Raw genomic sequence first — 14,623 nt, 5'->3', positions numbered from 1 at the left:
CCTGTTTCAAACAAAACAAATGTAAAGATATAATATGGAAAATTAAGTATGTACCATATTATGATATTAAGAAATTATTGCTAACTTGGGAGTGTAATAATGATATTTTGGTTATCTTTTCTATAATCATTCTGAAGTATTTTGAGGTGAAATAATTTCTCTAAGATTTTCTGTAAGCTTTTTGAAGAAAACAATGGGAAATAGAAAATCTAAGTACAAACTGTTGATAACTACTTAGCCCTGGTGATAAGACAAGTAAAAATTCATTATAACATATCATCTTCTATTTTATACATTTGAATACAAAATAATAAACTTTAAAGACTCCAATGTTTCCATGCACTCAAACAGAATGGAAAACTACCAACTTTAAGACAAATACTTTGGTTGAGAACTAACTTGTGCAAATGAAAATATAATGTCTCTGGTCTTTAGATTATTGACTATTAAAACTCAGAAATGTTATACAACCATTCTGAACTTTAGTTTTTTTCAGCATTTTAACTAAATAGTTACCATATTTAATTTCATAGAGACATTATAATGTATAGCTAAAAAATCTCAAAGGGATATTACATGTTAGCCTACAATCTGTAAGTCTTTCCACCTGTTATCCAGCATACCAGGCAACAGAAAAGTTTTGACATTTATGTCAACTAGCATTCCCATTATTTTTATTTCTAAGGTTGTAAAATGTACAGATGAGAAAATTGTCTTAACTGCAATGACCTGAAAAGTACAAATTGAGAGCAAGCTGTTTCTAATGTAAATGAAAATGTTCAATTTCAAAATTAGATTACACCTATTTCCTTGTAGACAAAATTTTCTTCGATGAAGAAAGGGGCAACATAGGAACCCAATGTGCTTAAGAATTTCCAGATTTCTGAGCTATTAAGAAAAGATTACCTAGTACTGTATCTTTTAAAACTAAAACATTTCATTTTTGTCACATGCTAAGCAAAATAGAGGTTATTATAGAAAAGTGTATACTTAAGAAAATGCCATCGAGGACCTGCGGGCATTACGTAATGCACTGCATTAGCAGTTAAGCAGAAATTGTTGCAGCATTTTTCTACAAGTGAAAAGTCTGGATGTAACTTGAACACTGACTTGTCACTTCACTTACCATGTCAATATTACAGTGACATGTAAGGGTATAGTTTCCTTTGGAACTATAAAACAGAAAAGTAAGTACATGAATTCCATCTGGGTGACAACTAAAGTGAAATGTACTTTAAGGAAAATCTTACCACTCTCCTAATTTTATAAAGGTTTGTGCTCAATATTTCTTGAATATTATCCAGGAGGTCCTGATTTGTAGGTTCTGGAGATTGAATTGACATGGCTGTCTCACGGCTGCGGCTAGAAAAAAAAAAATCTGGGTTCTTAATAGGCATTCAACACAGAAATATACAAATTCAATAAATATATTCATGGAAACTTAAATGGCAATATATACACATTCCAAAAATACTTTGAAAGGCTAACTGGGTAGAGGATGGCGGATTAGGAGCCCAGAGAGACTCATTGGAAAGCAGAAAGTTGAGTTTTAAGGGCAATAAGTCCAAACAGGCAGGAAACCTATTTTTTCAAAAGAAAATTGCATTTATTTATATAATTCAGAAAAGCTGATTATAATGTTAAAATTTGTCAAACGTTTTCTATTTCAAAATTGTACAGGAGAATTTATATATAAGCATAATAACAGTATATCTCATTATTTCCACTTAAGTTAAAATGTTAGTTCAGTTCTGAACATGCCGCCATCCCTCCCGATGGTAATTTCTAGCAATAATATGCTATGTTTTCACATACTATTTAATTCAAACAGGATAGCATGGAAGTGGAAGGAGAGTCAGTTCTCAATATTTTAAAACACACTTGTATGCATAGGCCAGTAGATATCTAAACAAAGAGATTTCAGAAGACAGGCTTTTTCATGAGTGCTTCACTGTATCCTCTTTACATAGTCAAATAAATGTCCATAAAATGTTGATAATAAAGTCCTCAAAATTGCTTTAATATGTTATAGGAGGGATGGTTTTTTAAATTTAATTTAAATAACTTCCTGTTTAAGGAAAATGATAAATAACATAACTATGCAAACTGATATTTTTCTTAAAAACATACCAGATAATCATAATTGAATTTATTTTCATAGCACAAGTTCATAGTATTTGTAACATAAGAAAATTTATATGACAATCGTGTAATTAATGCTTTAGTCTCCATTGAAACTCTGACATACTATCAAGAAAAATACATCAAAACCTAAAGCTTTAGCATACTCCCATCCTAATATTAATGTCAAATTTATATTATTAAATCAAGGGGCATTTAAATAATTTTATGGTCATTTCAGATAATAATGAGACCCCAGCTGTATAATTTACATAAAATGAATTTCACATTTAGGGTCCTGAAGTAATCAGGTTTGTTGTTATGCTTTTCAAATACACCAAATTTATATTGTTCCTTTCATTGTGTTCTAATTTCATAGCTTCCAGCTTAATAAACAAAAAATATAACCTTCCTTAATACATCGGAAACCTATTCCACTCAAGAATTTGCAGCAGAAGGCATGCAGTCATTACCGACTTATCCTTCTTTCTTTATAGCTAGTCTCCCCCTCAACATGCGTAAGATCCTGCTGAGATAATTCATAGCAAAAAACATGTTAGTAGTTTGGTGTAGTTCATATTTTAAAAGGCAAGACAAAAATCCCAACAACAATATTATATTCTACGCTAATTAGAAAACTTTTTTTAAAAACATATTTTGATATTCTACTGTAGTGCATATTTTTAACTTCTTCTTGAAATTAATTTCTTTATAACTTCAGTAACTGTGTGGTGCTCCCAAAATATTCCCAACCTTATATTTGGCTTTGTTCATTTTTAGTTTCCATCTTGTTTTACTTTGAAATATTCACAAATTTCTTTTATAAATGCCATTGCTGTATTTCTGCATATGACACTAATAAAGGCATACTCTCAAACACATACAGAACAATTAAATATCAAGTAGTTTCACCATCTAGAGAAAATTATGATTAACTTGTGGATGCATGTATATTTTAAGAAATTTCACATTTGCAGAAATCTAACACATAAAATATGGATATATAAATTGTTTCTACAAAAAATGATGATTCCATACTTTCCAGTTCTTATTCCACTCATAAATGCACTCTATATACACTTTTACACCAATATACAAGAATATTTCAAAAACTCATGGAAAATGTGTTTTATGATGCATTTATATTATATTCAAACAGTATATTTTCAATGATTCTTAAGATCAAATTACTAGGTCTTTATGTAACCACATAAACTTGCCTATTAATTTCATTCTCTGCAAATTTTATGGAGTACCCTTGTATATTACCTACATTTGTAAAACTGTAGTGTTCTAATCAATTACTGACCTTGAGTGCTGCACAACAGGCAAATTATTAGACCTCTACTTCTGAACAGAGTGTGGAGAAATAAATCACACATCTCTGAAATGTATTCCAGTTAAATTAAGTACAAATGATTGTCAAAGATGTTGTCCAGAACTAAAAACATTCTATAAAATTTAAGCAAACAATGCTTTCAAATTTCATGATGCAGAAAAAAGGCATATCCCTATTTCTGCACAGTGTATAGTAAACAATTACTTATAATAATATGACTCTGCCTTTGTATTGTAACTTTCCATGTTTTCTCTTGTCTCTCTTAGCAATTGCCTGTAGACGTAGAGTCAGAAAATCCACAACTTAACACCTTTTCTCTGTTGATTATCTCCATCAAAAACAAACTCCCTTTTTTTTTATTAATTATTTTGCATTATGTGACAGTTTCATAGGCTCTGGGAATCCCCCCACCCCTCCCCGGAACCTCTCCCCCCTGGTGGATTCCTCCACCTTGATGCAGCATTACAGTTCAAATTCAATCAAGATTCTTTCCTTGCAAACATATACCAAGCATAGAGTCCAGCTACTTATTGTCCAGATGGGTTGAACAGTTTCTTGGAGAGACCATTTCTGGTCCGAAGTTAGAGCTGGTAGAATATCATCCCAATCAATTAAGAGTCCCAATATAACATCAACAGCAATTTGCAACATTATGGAATTGACATGGTTTTGAGTAACCAGTATGTTTAAAAAAAAAAAAAGCAAGTTCTTAACCACAACCTATGATTAGCTCATTGACATTTCAATTTTAGTTTATATACAGCACCGGCTGCTATATACCTTAAAATGGCTATAAGGTACCATTCAGCTGTCTCATGTTTATTTCATTTTAGTATTTAGCCATTTGTTGTGTTGAAGTATAATTTTGCTGATCTTGGCAGATTTTAGGATAATCTAGACTGGCTTGTAACTCTAACAGGACATTTGTCGACATTTAAGGTGCAGAACATTTTGTTTTTGGAGGGGGGTGTGCAGGGAAATCCTCAACACCATGGTGAGGAGTGACTAATCTTTGTGTCCCACCCAGCGAGGCATGAGCCAATCCACGCCAGCTCTTTCCTGTCAGATTCCAAGCTCTACTTTTTGTTGTTTGTCTATTTATTTTAGGTTTTTTTTTTTTTTTAGTTTCTATGATTCTTTGTTTGCTATGAGGGGTTTTCGAAGCGATCCTGATGGTCACTGTGAGGGAGGGCGGGTCCAGAGGTGGAGCCAGGCTCGGACCAGAGAAAGCTCTCCTCCCTGGTCCCGAAGGACGTTTATTATTCTTCTGTTTCTGCGGACCACTCAGGGCTTCTGGTTGTCTTTCCGATGACGTTGGTTTCTGCACAGTAGTGTCTGGACTTCTTCCATCCCCTGCGGAAGCTCCGGTTGGGGGTGGGTGACCTCAGAGTACTCGGCCTCCAAGGGCATCCAATTCCCTGTGGCCTCCTTGGCATTTGGGATATAGTCCTTGTTGCTCGTATTAATAGTTTGTGGTGAAGGTCTGGGAGTCTTCATGGTTGGGATCCAAGCTTCCTCCTTACCACCTGCTCCACTCTGGAGTGCTCCCCTGCTCCACGCACATGACCTCCTGTTAAGAGGTTGTCAGGATTGCACCTGATTCCCCCCTCATGCATTGGTATAGTAGTTTTATTGTTGTTTAGTGCTGCTTTGAGTCTGTTGTCTATGAATTACCAGATTTGATCTTGTTAGGCTATATTGTACTTTTTCCTCACTCTTTTTATGGTCCTGAAAGACTTCCCTGCACTCCCTCCCCATTACGGATTAACATAGCGTATTGAGGGTATAATAGGTTTTACAGTTTTTCGATGTAGATCTTCAGTATTCTGACATTAATTGCTGGTTTATAGATTATATCGCATTATCTTATTGCATTGGATACAGGTTGTTAGAGATTGCACTAATATTACAATATACAGGTACTATCTTCCAAGTTGTCATCTTTTCATCTCAGATTAAGGCAAGCAAAGGTTATTTAACCTTTTGGGATTGGTTCATTTCTCTTAGCATGATGAATTCCAGTCAGGCCCATTTGACCACAAAGAACTGCATTTCGTTTTTTTTTTTTTTTAATAGCTGAGTAGTATTCCATAGAGTAGATGAACTATAGCTTTCTTATCCAGTCTTCTATTGATGGGCATTTTGGTTGCGTCCAGGTTTTTGCAATTGTAGATTGTGCTGCTATGAACATACACGTGCATGTTGGTTTCTTGTGTAGGAAATGTTTTGGATATATCCCTAGGAGTGCTATTGCTGGATCATATGGTATGTTGATTTTCAGTTGTTTGAGTATTCACCAAACTGATTCCCATAGAGGTTGTACAAGTCTGCAGTTCCACCAGCAGTGGAGAAGGGTTCCCTTTTCCCCACAACCTCGCCAGCAAGTGTTGGTGGTATTATGTATGTGTGCCATCCTTACTGGAATTAGGTGGTACCTCATTGTTGTCTTCATTTGGATTTCCCTTATTGCCAGGGAACTTGAGCATTTTTTCATATGCTTGTTTGCCATTTGGGTTTGTTCTTTTGTGAAATGTCTGCCCATTTCCCATGCCCATTTCTTGAGCAGTTTGTTTGTTCTGGTGTTTTGGTTTCTCTGTAGCTCTTTGTATATTCTGGAGATCAGCCCTCTATCACCTATGTCGTGTGCGAAGATCTTCTCCCATTCTGGAGGTTGTTTTTTTACTTTGTTGATTGTTTCTCTAGCTGTACAGAAGCTTCTTAGTTTGATGAGGTCCCAATTGTTTATTTTGATCTCGATTTCTACTGCTTTTGGAGTCTTTTTTAGGAAGTCAGGGCCTACTCCTAAGTGTTGCAGTGTGTTTCCAACATTTTCTTCCAAAAGTTTGAAGGTTTCTGGATGTAGGTTTAGGTCTTTTATCCATTTAGATTTGATCTTAGTGTTTGGTGAGAGATGTGGGTCTATCTTTTTGTTTCTGCAGGCTATCAACCAGTTGTCCCAAAACTCCCTTTTAATACTCAGTTATATGTTAGTCAAAAACACATCAACAGCAATTTATCTTACTTAAGTCTTCAAGTGAAATAAAAATAAAATACATACCTTCTGGAATATAAATAATATTTTAAGACATTTAGTGCACATGATTCCTAGCAGAATTTGTTTCATTGAGATCTGTCTACTGTTCCATGCCAAACAATGCAGTATATATTACATAAAACAAATGCTCAATTTAGTATTAGTTGTTTCTATGTTTCCAGGAAAAGATGTAAATAACGGCAAACTACATAATCAAAAAAGGTGCTTTGAAGAACTATGTGATTCATCTGTGCTATCTCATTAAACAATTAAAAGCATACATGCATGCACACATACACATACTTACAGCAAAGATGTACTAGATGGCGTATGTATTAACTGGCCTGCTTCTGCTAGTTCAATGGCGTGTTTTCTCTCAAGTTTTTCATAAAGAAGGACAATGCTTGATTTGGGCTGGTCATATTCTCTGAGCAAAATCTTCTGAAGGTATCTACTATTGAAATATTCTAATCTGTTCAAGGAGCAAATAACAGAGATTCCAGACATTTATTTCCTTTCTTAGGACTTTTGTATTATCATCAGAAAGTTTCAAACCTGGTTCATCTATTGCCTATTTCACATATAGTTTATTTACATAGAAAATATCATCCATGGTAGAAGAAGAAATATCATACAAGGAATTTTGATTTATTTTCAAGTACATGGTAATGATGAAAATGAAAGCATACTTTGATCTGTCAAGAGTACACCAGATCTAAGAAAATTCTCTCATGAAGACAAAATTAACTTTTAAAACAGAAATACTAGTCTAGAAAAGTCTACATTTCGGAGTAAGCCATGAACAAAGAAGACATTTAATACAGCAGCTTGATAGAGGAGTACCTATACAGAAAGAATAAGAATAAGGTGAAGAATGAAAAGAGATGACCCAAATTTACATAACTGTGAAGGTTTAAAAGGTTGTGTAACATTCCCCCCAAAAAAATCTCATTGTCTAAAACAACACAGAACATTCTAACACAGAAAGCTAAGTAACTAAATTAAACTATTCATTAAAATATTTTGGGTTCTATGGAACTATAACATAAAATTCAAAATTTAAAAAGTCAAAAAAATATTTTTGGTTTTGTTTATGAGACAATGTAAGACAATAAGTATAAATATGCCCATTTGTGGTGTTTAAATCCTTTTCCTCTGATCAATAATCAGCATGGAAGTAAAACATATAGAAAAGATATGATTTACATAGTCTAGATTTATAATTAGGCCAAAATCCCTTATTACTGTCATAGAGATTAAAATAAAATGTCTTTGTGAGAGACCACCATATGGAACTGTGTGTAATATTCCCAAAAAGATGATAGCCTGATAATTCTATGATTTATTAAATAGTTATATATATATATTTAAAGATTTGTTTTATTTTTATTGGAAAGTCAAATACACAGAGAGGAGGAGAGACTAAGAGAAAGACCTTCCGTCTGCTGATTCACCCTCTCCAAGGGGCTGCAATGGCTGGAGCCGAGCCAATCTGAAGCCAGGAGCCTGGAGCCTCTTCCCGGTCTCCCACACAGGTGCAGGGTCCCAAGGCCCTGGGCCATCCTCAACTGCCCTCCCAAGCCCCAAGTAGGATGACAGATGGGAAGCGGGGCCACCAGGATTAGAACCAGTGCCCATATGGGATTCTGATGCATGCAAAGCAAGGACTCCAGGCACTAGGCTACCATGCCGGGATCTAGTTTTATATTTTATGTTAGTATTGCCTCTCTTGATGAAAAAAGGAAAAAAAGGGAATGAAAGAAAAAGAAGAGAAAAGGAGAGTTGTTTTCATCGTCATCATTTTTAAGATATGGAGAAGATTAAAACTCAGCTTAAATTTAAAGAAACATATAGAAAGAGAATCCTTTTTTCTATACATTTACACAGTTATAATTTTGGTTAATCCTCACTTGTCTTTCCAGTAATATTGTCCCCAGTGTCCTGATATATCTTCTATGCCAGCCAGCAAATGGTCAAAGAACTGAAACAGAACAAAACATGGACCTAAAAACACAGTTTATATAAGAAATAATTAATACCAAATAAATGGATCCATCAAAAATATATTATTTTTTGTTTACAGTATCTGAATTGCTTCTTAAATCTTTCACAAGACAAACAAATCAAATCACCTACACTTATATGTGAGGTTTATTTTCTTAGTATTCAAAGTTTTAGCGTTGAAATTGCCTATTTTAATTTGAAAATCTTCATATCGATCCATATGATATAATAGAGTCATCCATACAAGATCTGGAATTGTTATTGTGGAGGAAACAAAAGATATAAAAGCGTGAGACTGTGAAGCACTTAGAACCAAATGGGAGAGGCAAGACTTAAACAAGGAGCTAGAGGGAATTTCAAACTTGACATATATGTACATGTACAAATATAATAAAAAAGCAAAATCTAAAATATAAGTACAGAAATGTGAGTTGGAGATTGCTTGAACATAAGTATACATTTGTGAAATCAGCTCTGATGAAACAGGAATATGCATAGAAAAAAGAAATCATTCTACATGACACCAACAGTATAAAAAAGCATAAGGGAGAAAATAAGAAAACAAATCTTTTACTTATTCTTAAAATTTACTTATTTGTTTGTTTGTTTGTTTGAAAGTCACAGCTAGGGAGAGAGAGATCCTTCATCCCATGGTTTACTCCTCTAATGGCCTCAACAACCAGAGTTGAGTCAAGCCAAATGGAGAAACCAAAAGCCTCATCCAGATCTTCCATAGTCTTGGCATTGGCCCAAACACTTGGCCATCCTTCATTGCTTTTCCCAGACCATCATCAAGGAGCTATATCAAAAGTGAAGCAGCCAGGACACAAACCATGGAATATTTTTACCAGCTATGCCACAATGCTGACCCCAAAATTTATTAACAGAAAAAAAGCTTCAACAGACATGTCCCAAGAATGTGGAAAAGAAACAGAACTTTCAATATATAATTAAAAGTTTAATTTGATATAATTATTCATATACAACGTAAATCTATTTAAACAATTGACAAGCCAAACTTGAATGATAGTCTATAAAAGTATATTCCAAAATGGAAAATTCTTGAAAGACAATAAAAAGTAGGAAAAACTACATTAAACATAACATAAAATACAGCATTTAGAGGGAAGGTATTGTGGTACAGCCTGCTAAGCTTCCCCTCTGGCCACCTGTCTCCCATAGAAAAGTGCCTGGCTTGAGGGTCAGCTACTCTGCACTTCTCATCCAGCTTCGTATTAACGCACCTGGGAGACAGAAGATAATAGCCAAGTTGCTTGAATTCCTTCCACCCACATGAGAGACATGGATGGATTTCCTGATTCCTGGCTTCAGCCTGATCAAATCAGGCTGTTGCAGCCATTTGTGCAATAAGCCAGCACATGGAGGTTTGGAGGATTCTCTCTCTCTCTCTCTCTCTCTCTCTCTCTCCTCCCTCACCCTCTATCTCTGCTCCTTCTGTCTCTACCTTTCTCGCTCCCACTCTCCGTAAATAGGATTTTGAATTGAATAAATATTTTTAAAATACTAATAATGGCAGAATCTGAATGTAATATATATATGTATGTATGTGTATATATATTTATATGAGACTAATTTGTACTACTTCACATTATTTGTTTTGTAAATCTAAAACTAATCTGAAATTGTTCAAGTGGTGGACATCATGGCTCTGTCTCTTCCTGTCTCTGTAACTCTGCCTTTCAAATAAATAAAATGATACTTTTTTTAAAAAGTAACAATTTTTTTCAATATGGAATTATGTTAACATAAATGCATCAGTTTTAGCCTTTCAGATAGGATAAATTGCCTGGAATCACGTAAGAGTCTCCTTTTCTAGAAAGTAGCAATCCACTGTGGAGTACTTAGCAATGGATGTCTGTAATTCAATGTCAAATGATTTTAGCAAATGACAACAACACCACGTACAAACATAAACCAAGAGTGATAAATAGAAGCTGGTAATAGTGACTAATGAATTCAGGTAAAGGATATATAGGTTTTGATTGAACTGTGATTTTAAGTTTGTATCATTGCACCTTTATTAAAGTATCTTTGTAACATTGATATTTTCAAAAACAAAAAGTTGGAAAAAGAAAATACTCAAAGTTTTATTTAGTTCCATAAATTACTTAAATATATTACGTGCTATGAATATAATGTATACTGTGGTTATTAAAGTCATCCTTTCATGTGACAGGAGTGAGACATGTAAAAACATGCATTTACACTCAAATAATATAAAAATGTCATTCAAATATAATAAAACAACAACAGATTTCTTTTACAGCTTGAAAAATTTCAACTATTAGATTTTGAAGGAAAGGATGTAAAGAGTTGAATTAATCATGCCTATATTTCTTAAACACATGATAATTAATAAACTATACACATTGTACAAGAATGAAGGCAGGGTCTTTGCGGAAAATGTGTCCCTGAAAATAATGGCATGTTCCAAACTGACACTAAAAGCAGGACTCTGATTGAATCTTCTTCTCTTTTAAAAAGTCATGGGCTTTTTTCAATAATAATATGTCTAACTGTATCTTGAAATTGTGCTAAATGTCCTATATTTCATTGTTATAATCAGCATTAATTCCACATTATCATAATCAACATAACAAAATCTTTCGTAAGAAGGTAGACACAAAAATATAGTTTCAATTTTTTTGATGCTTTCATTTCTTCTGTAGTAAAATGAAAAAATTTCATTCTACATACTTTTAAAATACCTTTCCGAAGAATACATTTTACAACAAAACTGTTCAATTATTTATCTTTCTCAGTCCTCAGTGGTGTGAAAACCTCACCAAAGACTAAAATATGTCAACAAAAATTTCTCAACTTTTATCTGAATTACACAGTCCACCTTATAAGCAATTGCTTTCAAATATCAAATAGCAAGTAATTTTAATGGGATATTTTGCTAGTATACTAATAATTTACATGTTATAGAAATTAAAATGTTCAAAAATTATTTAAAATAAAAGAAAATCATAGTTAAAGTACATTCAACCTGGATAGACTTTTGAAGATCATACAAGCAATCATTTTAATCTATTGTGAGACAAGAGCCACAAAGAAATTAAATCTTTGTCAATATAATTTGGAAACCTGAACAGTAACATAGCAGAGCACTACAATTCAAATAAGACGTACTCTTCCTCCCTCAGCAGCAGAACAGGTTTCTTGGTTCTTAAAACTACTAAAGCTGGCAACGATGCAAATAACATTTGGAAATCAGAAAATTAGATCTCCTTTTGCATGGAAAAAGTCTAGGCATAAAGACATGTAAGGGTTAGTTGCAGTCAACCAAATCATCTTTAGGCAGCTTACCCTAATAAGAATTTGCTCACTCACAGTTGGAGAGGTCTCTCTTCTTCTTGTAACATCTAGTAAGTCAACAAGAGGACGAATGGTCATCCCCTATGAAATGACAAACCAAAAAATTACATTCCTATTTGTACTTGAATATGTTCCTGGTACATTTGTGTTTGTGTGAGGATGTGTGTACATCTGGCCATGATGAGAATGAACCTTAGAACATTAATGCAAAATTCAGAGGAATAATTACCCATGAACCTACAAGAAATGCTGTGATTTTGTCTCATGCAAATCAATGGAGAATATGCATCATATAAAATATTTTGGTTTACCTATACATATATTTCAAAAACTTTACTATTATGTTTCAAAAATAGAAGCAGTCAAATAACAGAGCCTGTAAGATTTTCACTTAGATTCTTAGTTATCTTACAGAAAATACTTGTCTTTATGTTTTCTATTCTTCAAATCTTTCTAAAACGCTTATTTCTACAAAGAGCATACTCCTGCTTGCTTCTTATTTAACAGTTTTAGGAGAGGACTATAAAATAAACACACACTATACATTAAAAAGCATTCATTAATTCATGCCCTAATATTCATGGAGTGTTTATCATGAAATGAGTCCTATATTAGGTCGTGGGATATAATCAAGAACTGAAATTGAATAGGTCCATTGATTTATACAATTTAGCATATTTCAGGGAGAGAGCCATTAGTCAAAGTATTGCATTGTGAATAAACAACAGCAAAGATAAGTGTTATAAAAAATGAAGCATTTTTATGGCAAAATAATATATTTTAAATTGAAGGATAAGGCAGTGACATCTGAAATAAAACCTAAAAGATGAGTTTCATTAATCACATGAAGGGAGAAGAGCTACTCCAGACTGAAACAATAGCACCAATAAAACACAATGGTAGGAAGTAGAGTAAGATGGCAGCTGAGTCAAACTTTCCAGTGATCATCTACACAGAGAGCCACTAATATGAAATGTGATTCACACACTAGGCTACCGAAGTCAGATGAGAGGCACAGGGTTTCAGTTTATTATAATAATAAGAAAAGCTCCTTTAAAGAAAGCAAGAAACAAAGAGTTGTAAGCGTCATCCTTCCCCTAATTCACACAGTGTATCATGAAGAGAGTACTTAAATATTCATTTCAATCCTGTGTCCAACATGATAAAATTCGGAGTGGGATAGGGTGCCGTGCCCAGGAATAATAGCTGCAAACTGAATAGTTGAACTCTTTTTCTGTATGTGTGACCTCATAAATGGTCAATTGTTTTTTTTTTAATTTTTTGTGATACAGTTTCATAGGCATATGGATTTCCCCTTCCACCCCCCCGTCTGCCCCAACGATTTTCCCCCACGTTACCCCACAGTGTAGACCTTCAGCAACAGACACAAGCCCATCATTCTGCTATTTAAGTGTATCAGGATATTATAGGTATAGACAATGGTAGAAAGTCCAGCATCCCATTGTCATACTATATTGAACAGTTTCATTGTGAATCCTTCCTTTTGTTCAGGAGTACAGATGTGTACTGCAATGTATCTTCACTTCCTAGTGTGCTGATTATATAGTTATATAGTTATACATTATATAGTTATACATTATATAGTTATACATTATATAGTTATACATTATATAGTTCATCTAGGTGAGTAGATGTATATAGACAGTAGTTTCAAACAAAGCCTCTGGTCAAGTTTCAGTGCCAAGTTTCAGTGATCCTTTAGAGTCCATGAAAGAACTCATGTTGGAGAGTAACTCTATAAATGTAAGCAATGTGGTAACGCCACCAGTTCTCCCAGTGTATTCAGAAGCCATAAACTCACACTGGAGAGCAACTTTTTGAACATAAGCAATGTGTTCAAGTCTTCCATTGACCCACATCCTGACCAAACTTTTGTTTTACTGGATAGGAACAAAAATGAGAAAATACAGAAGTTTTCAATTTTAACAAATAACTTTTGTAATACTTTCTTTCCTGGGAAACTTCAAACTCATTGGGTAACTTCTGCTAGAGAGAGAGATACTGTGGGAAAGCCTGATACAAAGTGATTCATATACATTCCATAAAATGCATAATATAAAGTCATAAATGCAAAAACAAAATGTGGCTAGGAGGAATAGTAAAAGTCAGTAAGTCCATCACAACAGCATACAGGGTAGGTTTCTTTCCTACTCCCAGTTTGTGCTAGTCTCAATGGACTGTAGGTCCTGGATAGCATCTGCTTCTTGATCTTAGAGGCCACGGACTAAGTACATGGAACTAAACCTGCCTGAGGAGAAGCTTGCAGAATTGGACTATACATTTTTATGCATTTGCTCAGTTCATTCTACACAACACATCTACTATGGATTCAGCATAAATACTGACTCGGAAAACATTGGAAGAAAACATTAAAAACAGAAACCTTAACTTAAGGCTCCATCTAGTGTTGAAATGGCAGAGGTTCCCACAGGCTCAGAAAAAAATGACACAGACTGATTAGTGTTTCTAGAACCACAAAGAAAGCCAACTGCTATGACTCATTCTGAAATTCACAATGTGCCACACGACAAGCATCAGTAAGTTACAGGGCACCTTCACATCATCCAACAAACTAAATAAGGTTCCAGAAGCCAGTCAATTTAAATTTTCAAATATTTGCATGAAGATTTCAAAATAGGAAAACAAAGTAAGGAAACAATAAGCTTTAAGACAACAGGGAGAAAATAATTTAATACCCTAACAGATAAACTTCATAGACATACTGAAGTAATTAACACAAATCCTCCGACTGAAAATATCTG

The 14,623-nt window shown here is 34.0% G+C and overlaps 1 long non-coding RNA gene across 1 annotated transcript; it reads right to left on the bottom strand.

The window, feature by feature from the left end:
• Positions 1-1,287: 1,287 nt before the first annotated feature.
• Positions 1,288-8,486, bottom strand: LOC131478594 (uncharacterized). Its single transcript, XR_009244568.1, has 3 exons — positions 8,405-8,486; positions 6,802-6,966; positions 1,288-1,362 (listed from the first exon to the last, which is right to left on the bottom strand). It is a non-coding gene; the product is annotated as an uncharacterized LOC131478594 (long non-coding RNA).
• Between the last annotated feature and the right edge of the window lie 6,137 nt (positions 8,487-14,623).

Source organism: Ochotona princeps, chromosome X, assembly GCF_030435755.1.
Source record: "Ochotona princeps isolate mOchPri1 chromosome X, mOchPri1.hap1, whole genome shotgun sequence".
Classification (NCBI taxonomy): Eukaryota; Metazoa; Chordata; class Mammalia; order Lagomorpha; family Ochotonidae; genus Ochotona; species Ochotona princeps.
The sequence above is the reverse complement of the archived record's forward strand: the minus strand, read 5'-3'. Positions and strand labels throughout refer to the sequence as shown.